The sequence below is a fragment of the Balaenoptera physalus genome (genome assembly GCF_965194825.1).
Source record: "Balaenoptera physalus genome assembly, chromosome: 3".
Lineage (NCBI taxonomy): Eukaryota > Metazoa > Chordata > Mammalia > Artiodactyla > Balaenopteridae > Balaenoptera > Balaenoptera physalus.
This window is the reverse complement of record NC_138890.1, coordinates 135,743,012-135,770,661: the sequence shown is the minus strand read 5'-3', so window position 1 is coordinate 135,770,661 and position 27,650 is coordinate 135,743,012. Positions and strand designations below refer to the sequence as shown.

At 41.8% G+C, this 27,650-nt stretch overlaps 1 long non-coding RNA gene across 1 annotated transcript; it reads left to right on the top strand.

The window, feature by feature from the left end:
* The first annotated feature begins 16,968 nt into the window (after positions 1-16,968).
* On the top strand, positions 16,969-22,462 carry LOC309657940. The gene is made up of 2 exons (XR_014261978.1): positions 16,969-19,154; positions 19,469-22,462. It is a non-coding gene; the product is annotated as an uncharacterized lncRNA (long non-coding RNA).
* Positions 22,463-27,650: the final 5,188 nt, after the last annotated feature.

The following is a 27,650-nucleotide window of genomic DNA, read 5'->3' as shown; positions in this document are numbered from 1 at the left end:
CAAAAACAGGTTGTGAGAGTACCCTGTCCAGATAAGACGTGGCTGAGTGAAAGGGGCTTGGATTCCATGATTGAGGAGATCAGGCTCCGACAGGACCCTGTAATAGTTTCCTCAGGGGCTGTTCTAAAAATAGTATTGGTTCCTAGAAAACACAGTAGAATGTAAGGGAAGAGTCTAGAAGCAGATACCTCAGTTAAAAGGTATTGAGGCCCATCTAAGAACGAATAGGTAAAGCTCTAGACCAGGGTAATAAACATGAGTAGAAGAAGGCAGCAACTGCTAAGGAAAAAAACAGGAGGTCTTTAAGGGATTAGATTGTAGGGAACAAAGAAGACAGGAGGCAAAGATGGCTCCAGAATCTTGAGGATGCCTCCACTGTCTAATATTGTATCCAGATGAGATAAGCAGTTGGTAGATGGCAGAACACACTCTTGCAGAGTGCAGGGGAGGTTAGGAGCTGGCCTTGCCCTTTGTATCTGGAGGATTAAATCATCATTTATGAAACCTGAGAGTGAGAAAAGAAGAGTCAAGACTTGCAAGCATTGCAAGGGAATCTCCCGAGCACTGGAGCTCCACTCAGTACAGCTGTTTGTAATGAGAACCGCCTGCAGGATTAACCGCTCATGAGGGCTGATGCAAGGCAGGAAGAGAGCTAAGAATGAGCCTTGGGGATCATGATTAAAAAGCTTTAAGAACCCTTTCCTTGGTGTGGATTTTGCTGCCTATTTTACCTTAATAACTGGACTGAGTATCATGTTATATCCTGTTATATGGTATTTCACAAGAGTTAATTCCATTTACCGCCCCCCTGATTTACTGAGATATAATTGACATAAAACATTGTGTAAGGGCTTCCCTGGTGGCGCAGTGGTTGAGAATCTGCCTGCTAATGCAGGGGACACGGGTTCGAGCCCTGGTCTGGGAAGATCCCACATGCCGCGGAGCAACTAGGCCCGTGAGCCACAACTACTGAGCCTGCGCGTCTGGAGCCTGTGCTCCGCAACAAGAGAGGCCGTGATAGTGAAGAGACCCGCGCACCACAATGAAGAGTGGCCCCCGCTTGCCACAACTAGAGGAAGCCCTCGCACAGAAACGAAGACCCAACACAGCCAAAAATAAAAAATATATATATAAAAAAACACAAATAAATAAATAAATAATGCAACCAACCATTTAAAAAAAAAAAAACATTGTGTAAGTTTAAGGTGTACAATGTGATAATTTGATGCACATATATATTGTGAAATGTTTGCACAATAATGTTAGTTAACACATCCTTTACCTCACATAATTACCATTTTGTTGTTATATTGTATACTCTTTAAAGTATACAATACAATATTGTTAACTATAGTCATTATGCTGTAAGTTAGATCCCCGAAACTTATAACTGAAAGTTTGTACCCTTTGACTAACATCTCATTTCCCCTCCCCTCAGCCCCTGGCAACTACCATTCTACTCTCTGTTTCTGTGATTTTGATGTTTTTAGATTCCACATATAAGTGACATAATGCAGAATTTGTCTTTCTCTGTCTGCCTTATTTCACTCAGCCTAATGTCCTCAAGGTCCATCCATGTTGTTATGAATGGCAGAATTTCCTTCGTTCTCAAGGCTAAGTACTATTCCATTGTGCGTGTGTCATATCCAAAAAAATCACTGCCAAGACCAATGTCAAGAAACTTTCCCCCTATGTTCTTCTAGGAGTTTTATGGTTTCAGGTCTTATGAGTTAATTCAATTTTTAAGTACTTGGAAAGTATCAATACTTAAATGCTCTTCACTGCAGCATGATTTACAATAGCTAAGACATGGAAGGAACTTAAGTGTCCATTGATGAATATGTAAGAAAGTGTGATATACATACCTATAATGGAATATTATTGAGCCATAAAAAAGAAGGAAATCTTGCCATTTGCAACAACATCAATGGCCCTTGATGGCATTAGGCTAAGTGAAATAAGTCAGACAAAGAAAAATAAGTATGATATGATCTTACTTATATGTGAAATCTAAACTAACTAACCTCCCCCGCAAAACCCACTGAACGCATAGACACAGAGAACAGTTTGGTGGTTGTCAGAGGCGGGGTGGGTGAAATGGGTGAAGGGGTTCAAAAGGTACAAACTTCCGGTTTAAAATAAATAAGTCACAGAGATGGAATGTACAGCCTGGCAACTATAGTTAATGACACTGTATTGTATATTTGAAAGTTGCTAAGAGAGTAGATCTTAAAAGTTCTCCTCACAAGATAAAAAATTTATAACTATGCACAGTGATATATGTTAACTATATCTATTGCGGTGATCCTTGTGCAATATATACAAATACGGAATCATTATGCTGTACACCTGAAGCCAATACAATGTTATATGCCGATTATATCTCAATTTTTTTAAAAAAGTGGAGTAAATGTGCAAATGGGAAAACTTCAGGCCTCAGCAGCATTCATGCCATAAATACATGCATACATATATACATACTGCCTATTCTCCTGAGTTTCAGAAAGATCACGATAGAGTAGGAAGAGCCTGAACTAACTGACCTAAATTCTCTTCCCACTCACAAGCTTAATTGTTCTGGGTTCCAATTTTCTTAAAGGATTGAAAATTGAACAATTTTATCAATGCGGGGTCTGCAATAACTTGTATTCCTTGGCTGGGGGACGCTGCAGGGATATTTATTATCGATCCTGCAAATGAACAGCTCCAGCTAGACACTGGCTAAAAAATAATTTACCCTCCTATGTTCACTCTCTGATTCCCATAGCACAGTAGGAATTGCTATAGACCGCTAGTCCGTTAGAAGCCCTAAATGCCTTTTTTTCCTGAATGTAGGTGTTATCTCAGTTTGCCCGTCTCCCCCTCCCTCACTTCCATTCTCAGCCCTGTTCTACTCACTCCTACTGACGGCATTACCCAGGCTTTCCTGCCAAAGGGAAGCATCAGCTTAAGGAGATGGGAGCCGAAGGGGGGTTGTGTCATTCCCGCCCACTGCTCCTGCTGTGGCATAGTGTGGCAGTGGCTGTCTTCCTCTACACTTACAGCTCTTGTTGGTAGCCTCCTTGCCTGGCTCAGACTCGCACTGGACTGTAGTAACATCGGTCCGGTCCTTTGTCCCTTCAAGCATGAGGTGGTAATGGCTTCCTCTGTGGCTAGTTCTTGGTACTTCTCCATCTCTTGTTGATTTTCCTACCCCTGACCCCACCAATGTAAACAATCCCTTCATTAAACACTCTTCCAAAGCCTGGGTTTGGAATCCACACGTGTCTCTCACCATCTCCAACTCTGAATCTGTTTGTGACTTGCAGGAGAAGTTGGCACCTTTCACCACAGAGCTACACGTGCCTTTGGCTCAGGATTTGAAGGAGCTGAAGGACCTGGTAGGAGCTGGAAGAAGTGAGTGAGTCCAAGTATACTGAAGGCAGGGAAGGCAAATCCCTATCCAGGGTGGGTATCCATTCCACTGAGAACAAAGTGCTGCTACTTCTATGGTGGAAGTGATCCAACGTAATCAATCTGCTCCCAGATGGCTAGCTAGTTCTCCCCTTCCCCACTGCTGCCCCAGGGAATGGTGCCAGATCAGGACTCAGTGTTGGTTTCTGCTGGTGGCTGATTGGGCACTCAACAGCAGCTATAGCCAGATCAGCCCGCTGAGAAGAGATACATGCTGTGAGCCCATGCATAAACTTCATCCTTATATGGTTCAGAGCTCATTGAGCAAGGGAAAGGATAGCTGGATGGGGAAGGAGTGACTGACATCCCTGAAGCAGGCCACCTTTCCCACCTGATTATTAAAATCCTCTACTTCTGAACTTGCTCTTTGAGGAGCACTAGCACGAGACAGAAATATCTTCACACTCTGTGCGAATGCCGTCTGGTCACATCCTAGTTTCCCAGACTTCTTTTTTTTTAATATAAATTTATTTATTTTTATTTTATTTATTTTTGGCTGTGTTGGGTCTTTGTTGCTGCGCCCGGGCTTTCTCTAGTTGTGGCAAGCGGGGCTACTCTTCGTTGTGGTGCGCAGGCTTCTCATTGCGGTGGCTTCTCTTGTTGCGGAGCACGGGCTCAAGGCACGCAAGCTTCAGTAGTTGGGGCACACGGGCTCAGTAGTTGTGGCTCACGGGCTTAGTTGCTCCGCGGCATGTGGGATCTTCCCGGACCAGGGCTCGAACCCGTGTCCCCTGTATTGGCAGGCAGATTCTTAACCATTGCGCCAACAGGGAAGCCCCCAGACTTCTTTGTCAGCAATTTTCCAATCTTATTCCTTTCCACTCTCTGACTATCCACCTAAACCATTAGCGACTGCCCATAATCAGCATAGATCTATACCACTAGCCATCTCTCCTTCCAGACAAAATGAGCAACCAGATGCACTGCTCAAAGTTCTGCCCACTAGGGGCTGGACTTTCTTTAAATACTATCCTTCAGAGCCACCTTGGGTAGGGCTGTAGTGCTGCACTCATCTGCTTTTGGGTGGTGTTGGAAAATCATGCAGAATTATCTAAAATTTTTTTCTTCTTTGGTCAACTAGCCATCGAGTACCCCCCATGAGGTTTTAGGTGCATGTTACGAGGGAGAAGGCTGTATGGCAGCCATGGGCGTCTGTGCCACTTACTCATGTAATTTACCTGGGCCTTTAGGACCACTGGTGACCAAAGAGTCTTCTCCTGAGCTGGGGGATGGGGACACCTGGAGAGGCTCAGAAGTCTGCAGGCCTGAGTCCCTGAGATTACATTTCCCCGTGAGGAATGGGAATGCTTCCTTAGCCGTCAACACCCTCCACCGCCTTTGACCCCTGCTCTTATGCAGTCCCTTCCTTTAGTGAAAGCATAAGTCTACTGAGATGCTGGTGTAAGAAACTCCTAGCTGCCCTTTCTCACAGTAAAGATCTGGGAGTGAGGTGTCCCCGTGGTCGCACTCTGCAACTTCTCTGCTCCCTGTCTCTCTTTTTTAAAAATTTATTTATTTATTTTTGGCTGTGTTGGGTCTTCGTTGTTGCACGTGGGCTTTCTGTAGTTGCAGCAAGCAGGGGCTACTCTTCGTTGCGGTGGGCAGGCTTCTCATTGTGGTGGCTTCTCTTGTGGTAGAGCACAGGCTCTAGGTGGGCGGGCTCAGTAGTTGTGGCTCGCGGGCTCTAGAGTACAGGCTCAGTATTTCTGGTGCACAGGCTTAGTTGCTCCACGGCATGCGGGATCTTCTCGAACCCGTGTCCCCTGCATTGGCAGGTGGATTCTTAACCACTGCGCCACCAGGGAAGTCCCTCTCTGCTTCTTCTCTTGACCCCAAGGAGGCTTCAAGCCACATCACAGTGAAATCTCTCAGTCTTGGTTTGTTCCTTCAGAGACAGTGATGTTGTCACTTGGCCCTTCTCAGCATTACTTATGTTGAACCACATTTTGATTTTGGTTTTGTTTTTGTTTTGCAGTATTGGCCGTGGCAGATTCTGTCTCATCTTTACATGAGTCTGACCTGTAGGAGGACTTTGGGTCTGGCCAGTGGCTGGAGGTGTTGGCTGAATGGACAGGAAATGTCCCTTGAATGGAGAGCAGGGACTGTGTTCCTTCAATGTCTTAGAAGCTTATCCTGAGTTTGGCAGGACTCACTGCCGAAGGAGTGCCTGGTCTGCGGGAGATGGAAACAAGGGAGAGCTGGGATTGCTATGACTTTCCTAGTAGAATCTTCTGTCTGCCTTAAGATGCCAAAAAGCAGGGCCCTGGATTTGCAAGGTGTGGGATTGGCCAGTGACGCAGGTGAAGTGTGGGGCGGCTCTGCTGTTAGGTCACTGTCAGTGCCTGCTCCCAGGAAAGATGGGGATGGACTGTAGAGAGCCATTTGTCACACATTTTCTGCATCCTGGAGTCTTCCCACCCAATCTCCATTCTCCTTGGACCTTCTAAGTTAGTCTCCATCTGCATGGCACATTTTTCTTTAAAAAGTCCTTAGAAGGGACTGAACGGTAATCTGAACAGAGGGCATAGACATGATGTCTGTCTATTTAATTTTTAATTTAAAAAGTTTTTTGTTTTTGTTTTATGCCTTTTGATATCTTCCAAATTGTCTGCAAATGAACATGTATTGCTTTTGTAACTTTTCCGGGAAGATGTAATTTCCACCAGGGCTACAGTTTAGGCCACAGTCAGCTTCTTGGCATCAAACACCACTGGCCTATGTATCTCAAGGAAGAATAGGAAAAGGTGCCCCACATTTATTGCCCCTATACACCTCTAAGTGCAGATTTCTCTCTAGAACCCTTGGTTAGTGCATTATTTTTAGTTTAATTTGCTATAGATGGATGCTTCCATATTATGTCCTAGTTCCTGTTATCCTATATGTCTTAGCACCAAGGTGACTTTAAAAACAAACCAAGGACTTCCCTGGTGGTGCAGTGGTTAAGAATCCGCCTGCCAATGCAGGGGACACGGGTTTGAGCCCTAGTCAGGGAAGATCCCACATGCCACGGAACAACTAAGCCCATGAGCCACAACTACTGAGCCTGCACTCTACAGCCCACGAGCCACAACTACTGAGCCTGTGCACCACAACTGCTGAAGCCCTTGCACCTAGAGCCTGTGCTCCACAAGAGAAGCCACCGCATTAAGAAGCCCGCGCACCGCAACGAAGAGTAGCCCCAGCTCACCACAACTAGAGAAAGCCTGTGCCCAGCAACGAAGACCCAATGCAGCCAAAAATAAAAATAATAAATAATAATAATAATAAAGCAGACCAAGCTAAGCCTAAACAAACAACCCAGGAAAGAGTGATGGCTTACTCCTTCATTCCTTTCTCTTTGATTAAATATCTTGACTACTATCTCCCCTACCAGTTTTAGCACAAAGAACAAAATACTTCAGGCATAATGAGAGGGGCTAGAAAAAAAATCCCATAGATTGAAGTTATCACAACAGTAATACTGAAGGAGAGACCTAACTAGCTTAAGGACATAATTACATCTATTTTTAAAGTTCACAGAAAAATTCTTGCTGCATATGTGTTATGGTAAAACAAAATGCAGGCATGGAAAAATGACTGACTTTAAAAATACTTGAGAGTCCAACTCGGAGTCCTTAGAGGTAGTACAGCTGGGGTCAGTTTATAGACTTCTGTTTTTAATTTGCATAAATAGTCTACTGTTGGCCAGAGCAGGCATCCAGCTGCCTCATCAGACTGATTAACTTTTTATTCTCTCCACAGATACCAAAAGGTGCCGGCACTTGAGTCAGGCAGTGCTAGGCATCATGATAAGCCTGAAAAGTGAGAAGCCTTTCACACTTTCACACCAAGGAAAGCTTAGAACTTCTGACAATATTTTCTCAACATGGAGTTGAAATTATTTTGAGTTCTGCTAATGAAAAAAAACTCCCACCCACACCGCACGGACACTGTTAGCGTACAGTAAGTCCCTACATACGAACCTTCAAGTTGCGAACTATCAAAGATGCGAACATGTGTTACATCAATGTGAGGCGTGAGTGAAATTGCAGCTTGCCCTCTGTCTCCTATTGCTGACAATCCTTCAGCTCTACCATCTCCCACCTCCTCTCCCTCCTCCAGTCAGTAACTCTTCTTGCCTGTTCACTTGATGCCAGCCCCTGTATGCCAGCTGTTGTACTGTACTATTGTACTTTCCAAGGTAATGTACTGTAAGATTAAAAATGTTTTCTTTATTTTTTGTGTTTGTTTTTTATGTATTATTTATGCGAAAAGTATTATAAACCTATTACAGTACTATATAGCTGACTGTGTTAGTTGGGTACCTAGGCTAACTTTGTTGGACTCAATGAACAAACTGGACTTACGAATGTGCTTTCAGATCAGAATTTGTTCATATGTAGGGGACTTACTGTAATGATACTTCCACCACACCGCCCAGACTGACAAGTTGAAGGTCCACACTGTGGAGCCCTGAAATGGAAAAACCAAGTAGGCCCCCTATCTTAAATCACACAGAGTGGTAGCAGTGCTTGCTATGTTTGTGCCTGGACATTTGTGTCCCTTCCAAATTCATATGTTGAAATCTTAACCCCTAATGTGGTGGTGTTAGGAGGTGAGGCCTTTGGGAAGTGATTAGGTAATGAAGGTGGAGCCTTCGTGAATGGGATTAGTGCCCTTATAATAAAAGAGATCCTGGAGAGCTCCCTCACCCTTTCTGCCATGTGAGGACATTGTGAAAAGGTGACCATCTATGAACCAGGAAGAGAGCCCTCACCAGACACTGAATTTCCCTGTACCTTGATCTTCCAAGCCTATAGAACTGTGAGAAATAAAAGTCTGTTGTTTAAGCCACCCAGTCTATGGTACTTTGTTATAGCAGCCCAGATGGACTAAGACAGTGCTCAATGTCCTTCTAGGTGAAGGAATCATGGTTTTGTGGTAGAGTGCCAACTATTTATTCAATAAACACAGAACATCCCTGAAGTCCAGTTTCCGATATTGCTATGGACAGGGTGAAGGCTTCCTGGAGAATCTATTGTCTTCCTTATAGAAATGAGATTAAGAATTTAAGTTTTCAACCTCATATTCAATGAAAAAGTAAGAGGAAGTCTAAGATTAAAAGCCAAGTGACTGATAGAGAATTGCAGGAAAAAACAGATCAGAGTAGTCGGGAATGGCATCATAGAATTGAGATTTAACTCATTGGACACTTATTTAACAGATATATTCTATGAATTAAACCTTCCAAGGACCCAAAGGTGAATCAATCCCAGATCCTGGCCTCTTGCTGCTTAGTTTTGTTGAGTGTCCACTTGAACACACCTGGAATGTAGAATAGAGAGTGATGAGTATCATGACAACACATACAGATAAAACTCTCCCTGTCACAAAACTTTAGATTTAGAAGAATCCTCAGAAATATCCTAAACCAATCTCCTCCTTTACAAATAAGAAAACTAAGAGTTTGTCACTTGCCCAACTTACGCTGTTAAGTTTGGGACTGAGCTGGGATTTGGACCCTGGTCTAGACCTCGAAGGACAGGTGAATCCAGGCAGAGGGAAGAGTAAAGGCTCAGGCAGGGTTGATGTTCAGTCAAACTAGTGCCCTGCTTTCTTGCTATTGTCTGTTTTGATTGATGGGTGCCTCTGCTGACTCATTAACAATTCTGAATGTCACCCCTGGGCATGGGCACTTCTCATTTCCTGCTCAGCTGAATCTGTGTAACAGAAGAAGGAGACAGAGTTTTTAATAATGAAGTACTAGGAGGTAATTAATCTCTTAGCACTGATACAGTACTTGAGATAGTAGAGGTCTCTCTAAAGAGATCACAAAAGGAGAATGAATGAACAAGAAAGTCCTATTATGTTATGAGCAGGGTAAATGAATAAGCTGAATCCAACACCATGATTTAATTTGTAAAGTTCAGGAATTATGTTAGGTGAAGTATTCAGAAGTGTTAAAATTAAAAAGAAGGACAAAGAAGTTTTTTACTTTTATGGTCATCAAAGATTTACTCCTGGGAGGAGAGGAAGTTGGGAAGGGTAAGAGACACACAGTGAGCTTCTAGGGCATGGCAATTTTCTCTTTCTTCAATACTGGTAACTATTCATTACAGTATACATCTGTTACTATGCACTTTTCCATATGTTCCATTTAACAATAAAAATATAAGCTAAAGGAGAATGAGGTTTGGTTTCTATTCTGAAGGCTGGGAAAGTAATGTGGAAAGAGCATCAAGTTCAATGAGCAGTTGCTTTTATACAGAACAAAGGAGCCTGGGAACAAAGTCACTACAATGGCATCAAAATTAGAACATGAAGATTAGCTATAAACATCCCTGTGGAGAGTAGTCCTTGCCAGCCTCTCACTTCCACACAGAGTGGTTGTTGTCAAGAGCAACAAGTGGTTCTTGCTTAACATGAAGTCAAAAGGGGCATCTAGTACTGCATTTCCAACACTTCTGGGAGGTATGGCCAACGAGACTTCTAAGAAAAACACACAGTAAGGATTTTGATAGCAAATGGGCTGAGAAAGTTAAAAAACAGGAATGAATCATTGATATTTTGAATCATTGATTTTTTTTGCCATTGTGTGATTTTTATGTCCACAATTCAGTGGCATTAAGTAAATTCACAGTGTTGTGCAATCATCACCACTATCCATTTCCAGAAAAATCATCAATTTTTAAACAGTAAAATAGGGGCACCAGATCTCTAGTCTGATATCCTTTTTGGACAGATTGAGGCAGCAGGGAACTTCTGGTGGTCTGAGTACATCAGGAGGGAGACAGCAGTGATATGGGGGCGGGGAGGGGTGTTTTTGCTAAGATGTGATGGTTTCAGCCAGTGTTGTTCAACTCCACCTGCTGCACACACTGATTTTCATAGTGAGCAGCCAGGTAAGGACACCAGATGATCATCACATGCAGCCTTTTGCCAATGCTGCTGGACGCAGTGCTACTGGATTTCATGGGCTGGTCCCAAAGGAGGGCTGCCCACAGCCCAATGACACAGAAGGAACTGCTGTGCTTCCCAGTGCCTTGCAGGCTTCCCAGAGCTATGACTCTTTTGTTTTGGGTTTGATTCTGCACAACTACTCTCTTGCTGTATAATATGCAAAATTAGTATAATATTGGAGCTAGAAGGGACCCTGGAGATTATCTCTTCAAACCCTCTCACTGACCAGTTGCAGAATCAAGGGTGGCCAAGAAGCTCATGCAAGGCAAGTCAGCAGAGGGATCTGGGTCTTCTGTCCTAGTCTCGTGTTTCCCACCTGCGTTTTATTTATTTTATTTTATTTATTTATTTTATTTATTTATTATTTTTTGGCTGCACCGTGGGGTTGTGGGATCTTAGTTCCCTGACCAGGGATTGAACCCGGCCACTTGGTAGTGAGAGGCGGAGTCCTAACCACTGAACTGCCAGAGAGTTCCCTGCCCACATTTTAAGTTAAAGTGACTAAAGACCTAAAACATTTTTCTTTTGCCTTATTTTGAATAACCAGACACTCCCAGGAGTAACAAAAGCAGAGCTAGGAATCTCTAATCTGGTGGGGTTCTTTTTTGTTCCTTTAACTTTACCGCATGTAGACCCTGAAAGTACAACAAGGAAAAGGATAGGACACAGTAACTCATAACATAAAGCAATCTAACCCAGATGTTGACAACAGACTGATTTCAGAAAGCGTAGTCTGCCAGCTTGTTTCAAAGTGGGAAAAATGTTGGGATCTTGGAATAGCAGCCTTAGCCCCCAGCTAAAATGTCCCTGCAGAACTTATAGCCAAGGCCATTGCTGATACATGGAAATTACTTATATTTATGCCCTTTTATCCATTCTCGGCTTCTTGCCTTCTCCTCCATGACCCGTGTTCCCACATTCCCATAATTTCTCACTCTCGGGGTTCCCAGGAGCATTGTGCTCACCCCTGGATTTTCAGGACTCCCCATTAGAGTACGCTGGCTAGGACTGTATTTCTGAAAAATCATATGACTCATATGACTATTTTCCTGAATTTCCCTCCACTATCAAAATCCCGCACTATCATTCTCACTTCCAGAGGGTCCTACATTGACTTCCCAGGATGATAATTTTATAAACTAATCAGGGTTCATGAAAACAGGACTGCATTATAACTTTCGAAAACCCTAGGCACTTTTTTTTTTTACTTTTGTGGGCCCCCTCCTCCATAAAAAATATTAAAAATTATATTTCATAACTTCATTGGGAGGAAGAGAAACATAATTCAGATTGGATTATAATTTTTTCCCTCTAACTTTAAGAAAAATGAAAATGGGGGGCTTCCCTGGTGGCGCAGTGGTTGAGAATCTGCCTGCCAATGCAGGGGACACGGGTTCGAGCCCTGGTCTGGGAAGATCCTACATGCCGCGGAGCAACTGGGCCCGTGAGCCACAACTACTGAGCCTGCGCGTCTGGAGCCTGTGCTCCGGCAACGAGAGGCCGCGATAGTGAGAGGCCCGCGCGCCGCGATGAAGAGTGGCCCCCACTCGCCGCAACTGGAGAAAGCCCTCGCTCAGAAACGAAGACCCAACACAGCCAAAAATAAAAATAATAAATAAATAAAAAAGAAAAAAGAAAAAAAAGAAAAATGAAAATGAAAACATTTGCATGGGTCCCTACAAGTATCATAGGCCCTAGGCACTATGCTGGCCTATTAGTGCTGCCTAAAGATTGGCTGGATTGTATTGGCTTATCAGATTGTGCTAGGTTATCACTTAGAATGCTTTTGTTTGTAAGTAATGGAATAAAACTCAAGGGCTTAGACAGTTAAGGTAATTTAAATGTCATAGATCTGGTAAGTTTGCAGACAGAGGTGGCTTGGGGCTAGGTGCCTGCTCTTGTGAAATTTTCATTCTTCAGATAAAGACATAGAGAAAGACCATATCATGGACCTTGCTTTCTACCTGCCCGATGGCCATTGCCCTCCCCATTAACCTTGCTGTCAGAACTCACCTCCATGATGGACAGAAGCTGAAATGCCAGATACTTGCTTTCTCAGCCTCCCTGGAAGCTAAGGTTTGGCTATATAACCCAATTCTGGCCTTTGCAACTTTAGTGAAAGTACGCTAGAGGCTTCTTGGACAGGTTTTCTCCCCCTTAGATGTGCAAGAAGTTCCCACTCCTTCTATCCTACTTTGCGATATGATGCAATTCTAGAGCTGTCTTGAAGCCATGAGAGACCACATGGACAACACTTTCAAGATGGCAGAGCAAAAAGACCCAATTCTGGGTCTTGACGACATTGTTGAACTATCAATACATAACCCACCACAAAACTACCTACCTCTGAACACTTTAAGTGAGAGAATAAACTCTAATTTCTGTAACTTTTAGCTGGGTATTCTACAGCTTGCTGCTTGTTATAGATAACAGGAAAAAAAATGTACCAGAAATGTTCAGATATTGATACATGCTGTTGGGAAAAGAAATATATTGGAGGAGTACTTCAAATTGTATAGTTATAGAAGGACTCACTCAAATGACATTGACCCTGATGGAGCCAGCCATACAAAGAACTGGGAGGCAGGGTACTTTAGACAGAGCAAACAATAATTCTAAAAGTCCTAAGGGGGCAATTATTAGGGTGAGTTTGTAAAACAGACAGAAGTCCATTGATTGGAGTGCAATAAATAAGGGGGCGGGGGACAAGGTGAAGTCAGAGAAGTAACAGAGGTCATTTTGCTTTTTAGCTGAAGTTTCAGGAGACAGATTGCCTTGACATAAGGGTATAATTTTGGCTCTGCGAAATTGATTGGAGGGGGACATTTTATGGATATTGAATGATAAAATATCATTATGTAAGTGGGTGCTTAGTGTACTTATTAAATGTGGTGGTGATATCTGTCTATCTCTTTTATACTCCTCAATCTCCAACCCCCAAGCTCCTGCTTTTCAGATAACTATACTCCCCTCCCACATGGTTAGCACAGAAGCAGCTATACTGTATAAAAGAACCCTGTCTCTCTGACTGTAGTTGACTGGACCAGGGTTGGGTACCTAATCTAAGCTGAGCTAAAGGCCTTTTTCCTGGGGACTTTGGGAATTGGGAGTAGGGGACCAAGTTGGTGCCTTGCAAGTAGCTAAAGCTGTAAGGTTTAAAGCTTGAAAGATGTAGTCATATCTTGATCAAATTTAAAGCTTGAAAAATGTAGTCATATCTTGATCATGTGGAAGCAAACCTGGTGTCTGTCCTAAGAGGAGGAATAAGGGAAAGACAAGTCTAATGAAATTCAAGTCCTTGGTTCTGGTAGGTTCCTGAAGCCTGGCTCCAACTTTCCCTTCAGTTTTCAGTTTGGTTATTCCATTTATATACCATGGTTAATTTTAGGTATCCCTTTAGGGGGAAGGGAAGATGTCAACAATGTCAAGAGTGGGGTGTTAAAATAATAAACCTTAAAATATAGAATTAGCTGGGTAAAGCTGAGGTAGGGTACAGTAATGATTCAGAGATCCTGAGCTGGAATGCCAGTGTTCCCAGTGTGCAGTAGCAAAGCAGTTGATTCATTGCCTGTGGTCTCTTGTGGACCATGAGGCTGTTAAAGATTTCAGTAGACCTCAGTATACAGCATTTATTTTGTTCTCTCTTTAGGAGAGCTAACTTCCAGTTAAAGAAGGCTTGCCTCCCAGTATATAGAGAGCAATAAAATCTGCTTTAAGAAAATAACTTTTTGCTCATAATCAGTGATCTGAGACCACTATTGCTTAGATAATTGTCTTGCTAAATAGCACTGGCCAAATTCTTAACAGCACTCTAAGATCAGGACCCTAATTTGGAAACTCTGGGGATGCTGAAATCTTATTACTTTCCTTCCCCTGCTTCACTACATCCTTAATTTGTAAATTTGGTCCCACTGCCTGGTACATCCCCTTCTATGAAGAAGAAAAGTTCCTTTCTTCTACTAACTTTATCATAACTCCAGTTCTCATTCACCCCTCAATTTTGAGCTCACATCCTGAAAACTTCCTGAAATTCAGATCTGGATTAGGCATCCCTTCTATGAGCTCTTATAACAATGTGTTTCTACTATCACATAGTGTTATAACCATTCTCTTGTCTTTCTATACCACTAAACTCTAAGCTGAGAGCAGGGCACATGGTAGGTGTTTAATAAGAGTCTTGAATGAATGAATGAAAAGTTATTGTGAATACTAAGGTAATATATACTAAGTATCTGGCATACCACCAATCAATAAATTTTTTTCTTGTTAGTTTTCTTTTATGATTCATTAGAATAACCCTAGAAGCTGAGAACAGTATGGCATGTTTCAAATTGCACTTCAGTGGGTGGGACTAGGGATCATGTGGAAAGTTAACAGTTTGGTCAACCATCAGAGCAGATGCCCAATAAATTAGAACAGAAGAACCTGGCCTTCTACCTAAGAGAGACTATTGGTCTTGCTCCCAAACCATAGCATAAATTCGCTTATTAATAAACTGAACATATGGTAAATACATCTATGAAGCATTATAATTAAATTGAACATCCCAAGATGGAAAATTATTTACCAGTGATATTTTAAACTACAATCTAAGCAGTTCTTTGACACTACTTGTACTGATAAGATCTTACTTATAAAGTAAATAATCAATAACTTCTATATATTAGCAATAATTTTTTTAAAAAACAGTATTTCCAATTATATAAACCACAACAAAATCTAAGAATAAATTTAAGGCATATGAAGCATAAAAAAACTATGCAACTTTACTGAGGATCATAAAAGTACTTGAATAAATGGAGAAGTAGCATGTGATTTTAAAGAATTCTTCAATGTTATAAGATGCCAATTCTCTCCAAAATGTTCAATAAACAGTGAAATTCCAAATAAAATGCCAAAGTTTTTTTGGTAAAATTTTTATTGACTAGTAACATACATACCAAATGTATGTATAAATGTACAGCTCAATGAATTTTTCATTATTTTTAAACTGGTCTAGTTTCAAAGTTTATCTGAACAAAATATCCCCAAAAATTTCAGTTAAAAAAAACTTAAAATTTTTTGGGCTGGCACTTTAATATAGAAATTGGCAGAAAAGAATAGAAAACCAAAAAAACAAGCTCAAGGGAGCATATACAGGTAAATGTGATAAATGTAGCATTTCAAATTAGTGAGTTAATGATGGAGTTCTTAATGGTGCTAGAATGATTGTGTTATAAGTATCTACCTCACCATATGATTTAAAAAATAAATATAAATAAATGAAATCAGAAAAGATCAAGAATAATATGTAGCTGAAAACTCAGGATGGATGAACCTGGCATTAAAAATAGAAATCACAATGGAAAAGATCAATATATTTGTCTACATACATTTAATACTTCTCTGTGGTGAATACCATAAAGTTAAAAGGCAAATGACAAATCAGGAAAAAGTGTCTGCTATTTTATGATGTCTGAGCTGGTGTCTTTGACAGGAACCTGGTGTGCTCTGTTGATTGCATGTGCAGATCCTAGAGCCAGATTACTTGGGTTTGAATATGAAATGTTCCACTTACCAGCTGTCCTAGGTTGTGTTCCCTAGATTCTTATACAGGTGACTTATTAAGGACATCCTCTTCAGTGAAACCTGGAGGAATGAGAGAAGCAGGATAAGCCAGGGGAAGAATCCAAGCAAAGATGAGGGTCCAGGTAAAGCCTCACCTCAGACCAACCCCACAGGAAGACCTGGAGCAAACATGGTACCGCAGAGCTTTCTGGCCTTAAGGCAAGGGTTCAGAGCCTTTGTATCCCCTCCACATTGGTCCATCACTGGTTGCAGGCCATCCTGACATTTGGGACAGGCTCCCTTTGGCTGAGGATAATCTTCCAGAGAAGGGTGCAGCTACCAACAACCATAGTTGTTAAAGTCTGTGTGCACTAGAGGGACAAGGGGATTGGGGGATAGCACGAGGATCATCTTTTATAATAACTAAGTCACCCTGATTAACTTACTCAACTCTTTGAAGTTTTGGTTTCTTCACTTATAATGACAAAAATTGTATCAACACCATAGGATTGTAGGGGATATGATAAGAAACAGGTTATGTCAGGAACTAGCCTAACAAAAGCACTCAAATGTTAGCATTTAGAGAGCTTTATAAGTCTAAACATTCACTAGTAAGTAAAGTGGAGAAATTGCAAAGACTAGCCATGCGTGAGTAGAGAAATCCAATTGTCTGAAATGTGGGAATATGTTTTATCTCACTGTAACTACAGAAATGCAAATTAAAAATGAACTACCATTTATTTTCTATCAAAGAGACAAAATCAGAGGTAATACTCAGTGTTGGCAAGGTATCCATGTGGGAATACAGAGTAATCTCTTACATTCCTATTAGGAGTATAAAATAATCAGTTGTTATCTGGAGGGCAGATTGGAAATCTATCTGAAGCTTTAAAATACCTTTCTAAAACATGCTTTCCCACTTCCGAGAATTTATTTGCAGAAAACTTTGCCAAATACCTAAAAATACAAAGAAGTTCATAGTATTATTTGAATACTGAAAAACTGGCATTGACCTAAAGAGCCAATAGAATGGAAAGGGATATAGTAACAATGCAGTTCCTATAAATAATAATGGTATAAAAATATATTTATTGATAATGAAGTAAGTCCAAACTTTAGTCAAAAACACAAATTAAAAGATTCTGTTCAGACAATAAAATTCAATTTTTTAAAATTTGGAATTACATACAGTAGTGGTGATTAGCTTTGAGTGATGAGTTCTTTTTACCGTCTTTGTGTTTATCTGTATCTTTCTGATCTTTCTATAGTGAACAAGTAACATAACAATAACTCACAAGCCTCAGGCCTCTTGGTAAGAACTGAAGCCTTGGTAGGAACTCAGAAAATCCTTGTTTGAGGATGGCATTGAAACACAATTTCTAGTTATTTTTGATTTGTTGCTATTTCTGACAAACATAAGTTTGTAAGTATATGCTTGGAACATATCTAAAGAAAGAATGAAGACCAACCAAGTTCAAGCAAACAGATTTCTTAAACACATAAACACAAATCACTATAGGCAATGAGCACACATTTTCACTTAAGGGGGAGAAAGAGGATCTTTTCTATAATAAGGGCGGTTAGTAAGGGAAACACTTTTGACTGGTGCTTTGAAAATTGATTTACACGCATTCAAGGAATTATTTCTTGAATGTACTCATTTTATTCTGTCTTTAGGCACACTTCACACTTGGCCGATGTAGCGTACTGTATCAATCAGAACCACCACAGGAAACAGACGGCACAATCAACAGGGTAATTGAGGAGAGGTTAATAAAGGGACAGTTTACAAAGATGTGGGCAAGGCTCAGGAAAAGCAGAACATCAGGGCTAGCAACATCAGACAGTGGTTACCACTCCTAGGTTGAAAGAGCAAGAGGGAGGAGCTGTTATCAGAATCTGGAGAGGGCCACTTGAGAGAAGCAGGGCCTTAGTCGGACAAACGTCACCATCCCAATCACATAGGGCAGGTGTCCTCCAACTGTTGCCTTAGCATTTCAGGTGGCTTCGGCTTCAATGTCAGGGCACCTCCATATCAACACCAGTGTCCACAATCAACATGGCAAGAGAAGAGAGGGCACAGAGTAGCACACACCAGCTCTTTGTGTTTTTTTTTTATTTTTATAAGTTTAAGTTTTTAAATTTTTGGCTGCATTGGGTCTCTGTGGCTGTGCGTGGTCTTTCTCCAGTTGTGGTGATCGGGGGCTACTCTTTGTTGCGGTGCGCGGGCCTCTCATTGTGGTGGCCTCTCCTGCTGTGAAGCACGAGCTCCAGGCACCAGGGCTTCAGTAGTTGTGGCATGTGGGCTCAACAGCTGTGGCTCGCGGGCTCTAGAGCACAGGCTCAGCAGCTGTGGTGCACGGGCTTAGTTGCTCTGCGGCATGTGGGATCCTCCGGGACCAGGGCTTGAACCCGTGTCCCCTGCATTGGCAGGTGGACTCCCAACCACTGTGCCACCAGGGAAGTCCCCACACACAGGCTCTTCAATACTGCTGACTGGAAGTGATGCATCACTCCTCTCATTTCATTGGCCAAAGCACATCATCTGGCCTTGCTCAGTTACAACGGGGTGTGGAAGGCAATCCTCATATACACCCAAGGAAAGAAGAACTGGAAACATTGGTGAATAACACAGGCAGATAGTAGCCCCTCTTCTTTCATGTTATACTACATTTCTCTATACGAGACAAGCTCTTTTTTTTTAAGGATTTTAAAAAATATTAATTTATTAATTTATTTCTGGCTGCATTGGGTCTTAATTGCAGCACGTGGGATCTTGCGTTGCGGCACACGGGCTCTTTGTTGCGGCGTGCGGGCTTCTCTCTAGTTGTGGTGCGTGGGCTCCAGAGCACGCGGGCTCTCCAGTTGTGGTACGTGGTCTCAGCGGTTGTGGCCCGTGGGCTTAGTTGCCCCACAGCATATGGGATCTTAGTTCCCCAGTGAGGGATCAAACCCATGTCCCCTGCATTGGAAGGTGGATTCTTAACCACTGGACCACCAGGGAAGTCCCTATATGAGATAAACTCTTAACCAATCTTAGGACACACTCTAGAGCTGTGCTGCCCAATACAGTAGCCAACAACCACACGTGGCTATTGAGTACTGGAAACATGAATTGAGTTGTGCTGTATATGAAAAATATACCTAGGATTTCAAAGACTCAACACAAAAAGAAGACTGTGAGATACTTCATTAATGATTGTAATTGATCACATGTTGAAATAGTAGTTTTTTTTTTTTTTAAATTTATTTATTTATTTATTTAGTTTTGGCTGTGTTGGGTCTTCGTTTCTGTGCGAGGGCTTTCTCTAGTTTCGGCAAGTGGGGGCCACTCTTCATCGCGGTGCGCAGGCCTCTCATTATCGCGGCCTCTCCCGTTGCGGAGCACAGGCTCCAGACGCACAGGCTCAGTAGTTGTGGCTCACGGGCCCAGTTGCTCCACGGCATGTGGGATCCTCCCAGACCAGGGCTCGAACCCGTGTCCCCTGCATTGGCAGGCAGACTCTCAACCACTGCGCCACCAGGGAAGCCCGAAATAGTAGTTTTGATATATTGGGTAACATAAAAACACATTATTAAAATTAATTTTACCTATTTTTATTTTTTAAAATGTGGTTTCTAGAGAATTTTAAATTACGTATGTGGCTTGTGTTATGTTGCTATCCAACAGCACTGCTCTAGAGAATTCTCTTGGTTCCCAATAGGGTTCCTAATAGAAAGAAATGAAGACTCAGCAAGCTTTGCTAGAATTCTCCACTGAATGAATCATTACTTTAATTGCCCTTGGAACAAGTAGCTTATTTTAGTGTCTAATTTAAATTTCTTTATAAAAATTCAGGATCAGTTTTTCTTCTCTCCTCCATAAAGGCAAAGCACAGGTGGTTCATAGAGAACATTATTCTATGTAGAATCTTTTTTATAAGATGCGTCTAAACGTAATTCAGTTCCATTAAAACAAAGGAGCCATTCAGCACCTGCATTGTTTTTCAGTTTCTTACTTTTTCATAGATGCTCATTTTGAAGACTTACACTATTTTTTTAATTTCGAAGGAGAGTACAGAGAAGGTCATTAACCTTATCTTTTTCTACATATTTAGAGCTGAAGTTGTAAGAAGTTCTCAAGTTTTCTTGGAAATTTGATCCAACAATAACTATTTTATGGCCTGTGCCAGAGATACCCCCTTTGCCCCTCTGGTCCCCTACCTTCCCCCTGCACCCAGCTCTCTGTTCTGGAGGCTGACTGCTTGGTCTGCACCAGGAGGTCGGGAATAGAGAGTTCTGGCAGAAGTCTGGAAGGAGGCAGGGGAGCGGGGTCAGAGTATCTTTTCACCTGGCTCCCTTCCTGCGAGGTAGCCTAGGGCCGTATACCCAGAATTAACTCAGAAAAAGATCATCACCACCAATAAGGCGGGAAGAAAGGGTTTCAAACAAAAGTTAGAGCTTCCACAGACTGTGGGAGGAGCTGGGATGTGACGGTCTGGCAGGAGAATCAGAGGGTCAGACAAAAATAATCGTGGTCATTTTAGCCAGGTGCACGGGAACAGGAGTTCTCAGCACCATGGAGCTCGCAGAAAAGCCTGAGAAGCAGCTGTGCATGTGCGGTTATCAAAGTGGGACCCAGAAAAGGAAGTCTGTGAAATCTGTGGAAGCTGCCGCCATGCGCCTGACTGGGGGCTTGAGGCTGGGTTGGTGAGCAGCGTCTGCCACTGGGAATATGAGAAGGAAGGCAGAGAGGACCAGCTGGGGCCTGCCAGGGACAGATACATCTCTGTGTCATCGTGTCCGACCAACGTGACCTTCCAAAAGTGACGGGCTTTCCTTCATGTTCACCTTCCAAATCTTGTGCAAGTCCCTCTCCTTGGTCACCTCTAACCTGGAACCATCCTGGGAAGGGGATTCTGGGGAACAGCGTCCCAGCCTTCCACAGGAGCCGAGGCACCAAGCTGACAACCGTCTGGCACAGGCTAGCTATGTCCGAGACTGGGTACCATTGTTGTCTTTAAGAGCCTTCTTTTGTGACTGCGGGTTCCCGTGTTTGCTCTGCTCATCCTTTTGGGTCTCGGAGTGGTAGCACTGATTCTACCGTTGGGTGACTGCCCTGCCCCTTGTGATTCCCTAACTCTCCTCACTCCTTTAAATGATCTTGATTTGAGTGTGCCACCTGCATTCTATTGCGACCTTGACACCTGGTCCACGGGTATCTTGCGGGAGGCTACGGCAAAACAAAAGGCCTTTGATTGTCTTGGCCAATAATGAAAGGATACAGAAGAGCGACATTGTGAAAAGACATTTGCTCAAGTCTAGGAACATAAGACAGCTTTTTATAGTTTTCTATCTGATATTTTTAAAAGACTTTACAATGTCTTGTAGGAAAAACAAACTCTCTGTAATATGACTAAGGTAAGACAGGAAGTTATCAGGATGCATTTTATATATTTATATAGTTTCTTATATATATCATATAGTTGATTATACATATAATATAGTTTATTCTTTGGCAAAGAAATAGCAATATTTCAACCACACATTAAGTTCTATACTCATCAATTATTGGTTTTCCAAATTCTACTTGTACTTCTTTTGCATGAGAAGTTGAAAAACTCCCTTTGTTTCCCCATCTATACAATGAGGGGCTTAGATGAAATTATCTCAGATATGCCTGTGCACTAACATTCTTTGAATCTATGATGTTTCAGTCAAGTTTGTGGAATATATTGGTGAGGTAAATGTGTGGAGACTTTTCTGGAGCACTGGGATGAATATTTTGTGAAACAAATTTCACCTTCCCAGCTGACTCAGAAAATCAGAGACAAATATTTTTACTAATATCTTTTTAAGTATAAAAACGTGCACAGCCCTAATAGCACCACAGCCTCAGTCAGAGGTCAGCAAACAATAGTCCAGGGGCCAAAGGTAGCATACCACCCGTTCTTGTAAAGTTTTCTTGAAACACAGCCATGCTGATTTGTTTACATATTGTCTGTGGCTGCCTTTTCACAGCCATGGCAGAGTTGAGTTGTTGCAATGGAAATTATCTGGCCCACAAAGCCTAAAATACTTACTATCTGGCCCTTTACAGAAAACGTTGCCAATTACTAAAGCCTGGCTTAAGCAATAAATTTGTAAGCAGCTTTCTTCAAATAAGATTCCCTATCCCTGTTTTTCAGAAATGATGTACCCTAAAATTCTAACAGTGGGTGATTTAAGGTACAAATAAGTGTACAAAGAAATGTCTATTTTGAAAGTATGAAAATTGTAACACTTGGTATGACATTTCCCAGGCAGCCTGGCAGCCCTAGGATCCAGTCTCAACTCTGTTCTTAACCAGCTAAACAACCTTGTGCAAGTTACCTATTTTTTCTTAATTGTAAAATCATGTAAGATAATACGTAGAACAGCTTAGATTTCTATCCAAAAGGAAGTAATTATTAAATACTAATTTTGACACTGCAGAAAGGGAAAAGCTCTAGATCTATGGAGTTAGAAGGTTGGAAAATGCATCACATGGGTATAGATCTTGAAATGCAATGGTCAGTAAATTATTAAATAACCATTTTCTTCCCATTGCCCTCACAAAGCCACTCCTTTAGCAGAAACACTTGAACCTCTCAGGCAGGTGACATATGTGAATTATGTGAATTATGCATGGGAGTGAGAAGCCTGAAGCTGAATTTAGAAGAATGGCAGCCCGGCAGTGGTATGCACTGGGACCCTGGCCAGCAAGGTTTCAGGATTTCATCACTCTCAAGCTACAAAGGCCTCTGCGATGTCCTGCATGAAGGGCCTCTGCAAAGGAACCTTCCAACTGTGGATTCACGGGGACTTGATCTCTAAATGAGGAATAGACAACCTGCTGAGGAAGCCTGTGTTCCTGAAATGTCAAAGCCAGAACTATAAAGATTTAAAGATGCAATGCAGGGGCAAGCCTCGGGAACAGACTAGGTTTTTAAAGTTCATCTATATATTTATTTTCAGAACAAAAGGGGTTTAAAAAATATATCATTACGAAGAAATCTAATTCTTCTCTTCTGGCTCTGCAGGGTTCGAAGTCCAATAACTCACTCTCGTTTCTCTGCCTGAGCTGGAGTTTAATAGATAAGAAGAGAACCTTAATGATTAATCAGCCTATGCACAGTTCCAGAACAAGAAACAGATGTTATTGTCATTTTATAGATGAAGAAACTGAGGCCCTGAGTGATCAAAACAGCTGTTTGAGGTCATATAGTTTTGTTTTGTTTTCTTAATTTGACTGCATCGGGTCTTAGTTGTGGCATGTGGGATCTTTCGTTGCGGCTGGTGGGCTCTTTGTTGCAGAGCACGGGCTTAGTTGCCCCACAGTATATGGGATCTTAGTTCCCTGACCAGGGGTCGAACCTGTGTCCCCTGCATTGGAAGGCGGATTCTTAACCACTGAAGGTCATATAGTTTTTTGTGTGGAGTGAAAACGAATTTCTGGGTCTCTGATTCCTGCTCGACTCTGCTTCTCTCAACCACCCTGCTTCTCCAGAACCCAGAACCTGGGTTGACCACGCTGGGCCTGCCTCTGAAATACTGTGTGCCCTTGGCATGTTGAGAACCTCTCCATGTCTTCGTTTTCACTTCTGTAAAAATGGTCAGGATACGTGCTTACCCTTCCTCATAAGGATGTTGAAGCTCAAATGTGATCACCGACATGAAACTGTGATTCATGGATTTGGCAGGCACTTATTTTCCTATATAAAATCATCCCCTTCTTCTTATTAAACTAATTTCATTCCAGCAGCCATCTGCCCAGGCGCAGGGAATAAGTCATGATTAAACAATGACAGTTGTGGTGGTCCTGTTCCTTTCTGCCAGTGATTGAACTAGGGATTGTCATGTGACCCAGAACTGGTCAAGAAGATCTAGAAAAAAGCCTGGAGAGAGGCATGGGGAACTTTAAGGAAGTCCTGTGCCACCTGATAAAGGCACAAGTGATGTGAAGAAAAGTTAGTGTCAGCAAAGGATGATCTCATGTGAGATGGAGGACATCACACAAGTGGAGCAACGCAGATGTCAGTTACAAACGCATTCACTTATTCAACAAATATTTATGGTATACCCACCATGTATTAGGCACTGGGAATACAACAGAGGATGAACAGACCGAAATCCCTGGCCCCATGGAGATTATATTCTAGACACAGGAGACAAAGATGTAAAACATGTAGTTTATTGGTGATACGCATGAAAGAAACAAATGAAGCAGGAATGAGGATGTGAGTGATTGAATGGTTGAAAGTTTAGATAGGGTGGTGAAGGATGCCCTCGTGGAGAAGGTAGCTTTTGAATAAAAGCCAGAAGGAAGCGAGGGAGTGAGCCATGGTGGAATCTGGAGTTAGAGCAGCCCTGTCTGAGGGCACAGCATGGCAACAGAGGGAAGTTTAGAAAGTGTGGTCAGCTGTATGGAGAGGCAGGTTGTGTGAAGCCTTGAAGCCACTGTGGGTCTTTGGCTCTTACTCTGAGTCACACAGGAAATCATTGGCAGGTTTTGAACAGGAAAACCATGGGATCAGACCTTCATTTTAGCAGGATCATTCTGGCAGCTCTGTGCAAATAGGCTAAAGAGGGAAAAGGGCAGAAATGAACCACTTAGGAGCATATTTTAACAATATAGGTGAGAGTCATGGGTGGCTTCAGCCACAATGCTGGTGTGAAAATGTAAGAAGTGGTCCAGATTCTGGATATGCTTTGAAGATGGAATTGGCAGGTTTTTCTTAAAGATCGGAATGGGGTTTGAGGGAGTTGAGAACAACTCTGAGGTTTTTGGTTTGAGCCCTGGAATAATGAAGTTGTCATTTACTGAGTGGGAAAGATTGTGGGAAGGGCATGTTTTGAGGGCCATGTCAAGAGCTTGTTTTCATTTTGTCTGATATGCCTATTAGCTATCAAAATGGACATGTCATGTAGGGTACTGGTTGACAAGTCCAACAAATTAGGCATTAATTAAATGGAAGAAACACCAGAAATGAGTCACAGGCAAGCATCTGTCACTGTGAGGAAAGCAGGATAATTTCTTCAAGCCTCAGTTTCCTCATCATTGAAATGGGAGCAGCAGCAGGTGTTCTGCAGGTTTAATAAGAAGGTAAAAGTACCTAGCACCCTGATTTGAGCAACAAACAGCAAGTAATAGTCCTTCATTCTTCTGCCTAAATGGAGTCATCAAGGAATTAAGCCACTTGACCTACCAGTTAATTTCCTTGGCTTAAGAATCAAAGAATATCTGAGTATGATGGGCTTAATGATTTACAATTCATACTATAGCATAGGACTGGAGTAAAGATTTTTTTTTTCTATTTTATAGAAGAGGACAGATTCAGAAACAAAGTTATTTTCCCAAAGTCACACAGCTAGTACCACCTTTGAAGATCAGTTTTTCCATTATTTTTAACCTAACAAATTGCATATTTAAGGATATTCTCAAATATCTTTACTATTTTCTAACACTGATTTCTAAAAAGTGAACATTTTCCCTCCATGTTAACATGTCATTTTTAGGAAGAGGTTCTCAAGATTCAGTTTTGAGAGAACATAGGTCTAGAATAGTGAATTCTTACCAACGATAGAAGCCAATACAGCAAGTATGAATGTTTCATAATGACTGATGGTAACCCTCTTGGTTTACACCTATTGGATAGATCCGCTTGACAAATTCCTTAGTGATTATCTGACATTTCTACTCTTAGGTTGATCTAGAGGGAGAGTAATAAAGTTCTTATTAAGTTGCTTACTGATCAAAGAGATATTACCGACCTGTGATTTGATCTTTTGGTGCTAGGAGCTCTGAGAAAAAATTTAATATAAGGACAATGTTACACAACTCTTGGACTTCAATTTAATCCTAAGTCAGTCCTGAGGTCCAGAGGGCTGTTGGTGCTTTGACAGTCGATAGTTGGGTTAGGAAGTTGTTGCTGAACCGTGACGGGTAAACTGTGACCATGAAGGGAACGGTGGGGATCAGAGGCACGCACAGACTTGTACACTCAGGCCAAATTATAAAGCAGGCAAAGAATGCGGTATTCTCTCCTTCCCTCCACCCCTACCCCCATGCCTATTTCTGAATCTTCTACAAATCTGCTTTAAAAAGGGACCCTAATTCTATGAGCATTTAGAACTTCAGTCCATTGCTTATAAAATGAAAGAAAACACAGATACCTGGGAGAAAAATAAGACAAAGGAGAGTTCAAGTCCTTAAAGGAGAATTCACATATACAAGACCGTAAGAAACACTGAAATCCCAAAAGACAAGTAGGCATAAAAGCCGCAAGCCAACAATTCACAGAAATAATATATGGTTAATGAACACAGGGAAGATGTTCAGACTCACTAGTAACCGACCACAGAGACTTCAAGTGAGAGAAACTATACCACTTTTCACCTGTCAGATTAACCAAGATTTTAAAATAGCATTCAATGCCACTGTGTGGTAAGATCAGTATTTCATATGGTGTCGGTGGCAGCATAAATGGCACTTTCAGGGAAGCAATCTGGCCACATGTAGCAGCAGCACTAACCGTGCACGTATGCTTGGACCCTGTAATTCTATTTTACACATACTTCCAGTCATCTCTGTGAATACCCTAAGACTTAAGGGAAAAGATGTTCATTAAAGTTATTTATAAGGCAAAACTTGAAAACTAAATATCCATCAGTGAAGGTTTAAATTATGTTTAGCCATATGGTGTACTCTGTGTCATCATGGAATGCCTAAGAAAAACTTATATAGAAAGTATGATAAATAGAGTAAAAGTGGGATACAGGATATCTTATATAGATACACTATCTTATATTGACATAACTTACATAGGTATCTTATAGATATCTTATACAAGATGATCTGACCTATATAAAATATATATGCATCAAAAAATACATTTTATTGCATTTCCTTTTAGTGTTTACAGTGGCTGATATTTAGGTGTTATAATAACAGGAAACTGCTTGAGTGTTCACACGTGCCAGATTCTGCGCTGAGTGTTTTACAGGTACTGGTATTTAAACATTAACCATGGGATGACGTTTTATCTTTTTTTTAACCCTTACCGTGAATGCTTTTATTTTTCAGCACAGATTGTACAAGTGGGATGACGAGTTCCCACCTTTGTTTTTTTTTTAAAAAAAAAAAAACAGCTTTATTGAGGTATATTTTACATGTCATAGAATTCATCCATTTCAAGTGTACAATTCAGTGATTTCTGCTAACTTTACTGAGAGGTGCAATCACCACAGTCCGGTTGTAGAACACTTTATTCCCCTGGTAAGATTCCTCGTGCCCATTGGTAATTAGTCCCCATTCCCACTTCCAGCCCCAGGTAACTACTAATCTACTTTCTTTTTTTTTTTTAATTTTATTTTTTAAAATTTATTTTTGGCTGTGTTGGGTCTTCGTTTCTGTGCGAGGGCTTTCTCTAGTTGCGGCGAGCAGGGGCCACTCTTCATCACGGTGAGTGGGCCTCTCTTGTTGCGGATCACAAGCTCCAGACGCAGGCTCAGTAGTTGTGGCTCATGGGCCTAGTTGCTCCACGGCATGTGGGATCTTCCCAGACCAGGGCTCGAACCCGTGTCCCCTGCATCGGCAGGCAGATCCTCAACCACTGCGCCACCAGGGAAGCCCCATCTACTTTCTATTTTGATAAATTTGCCTTTTCTGGACATTTCACCTAAATGGAATCATATAATATGTGGTCCCTTGG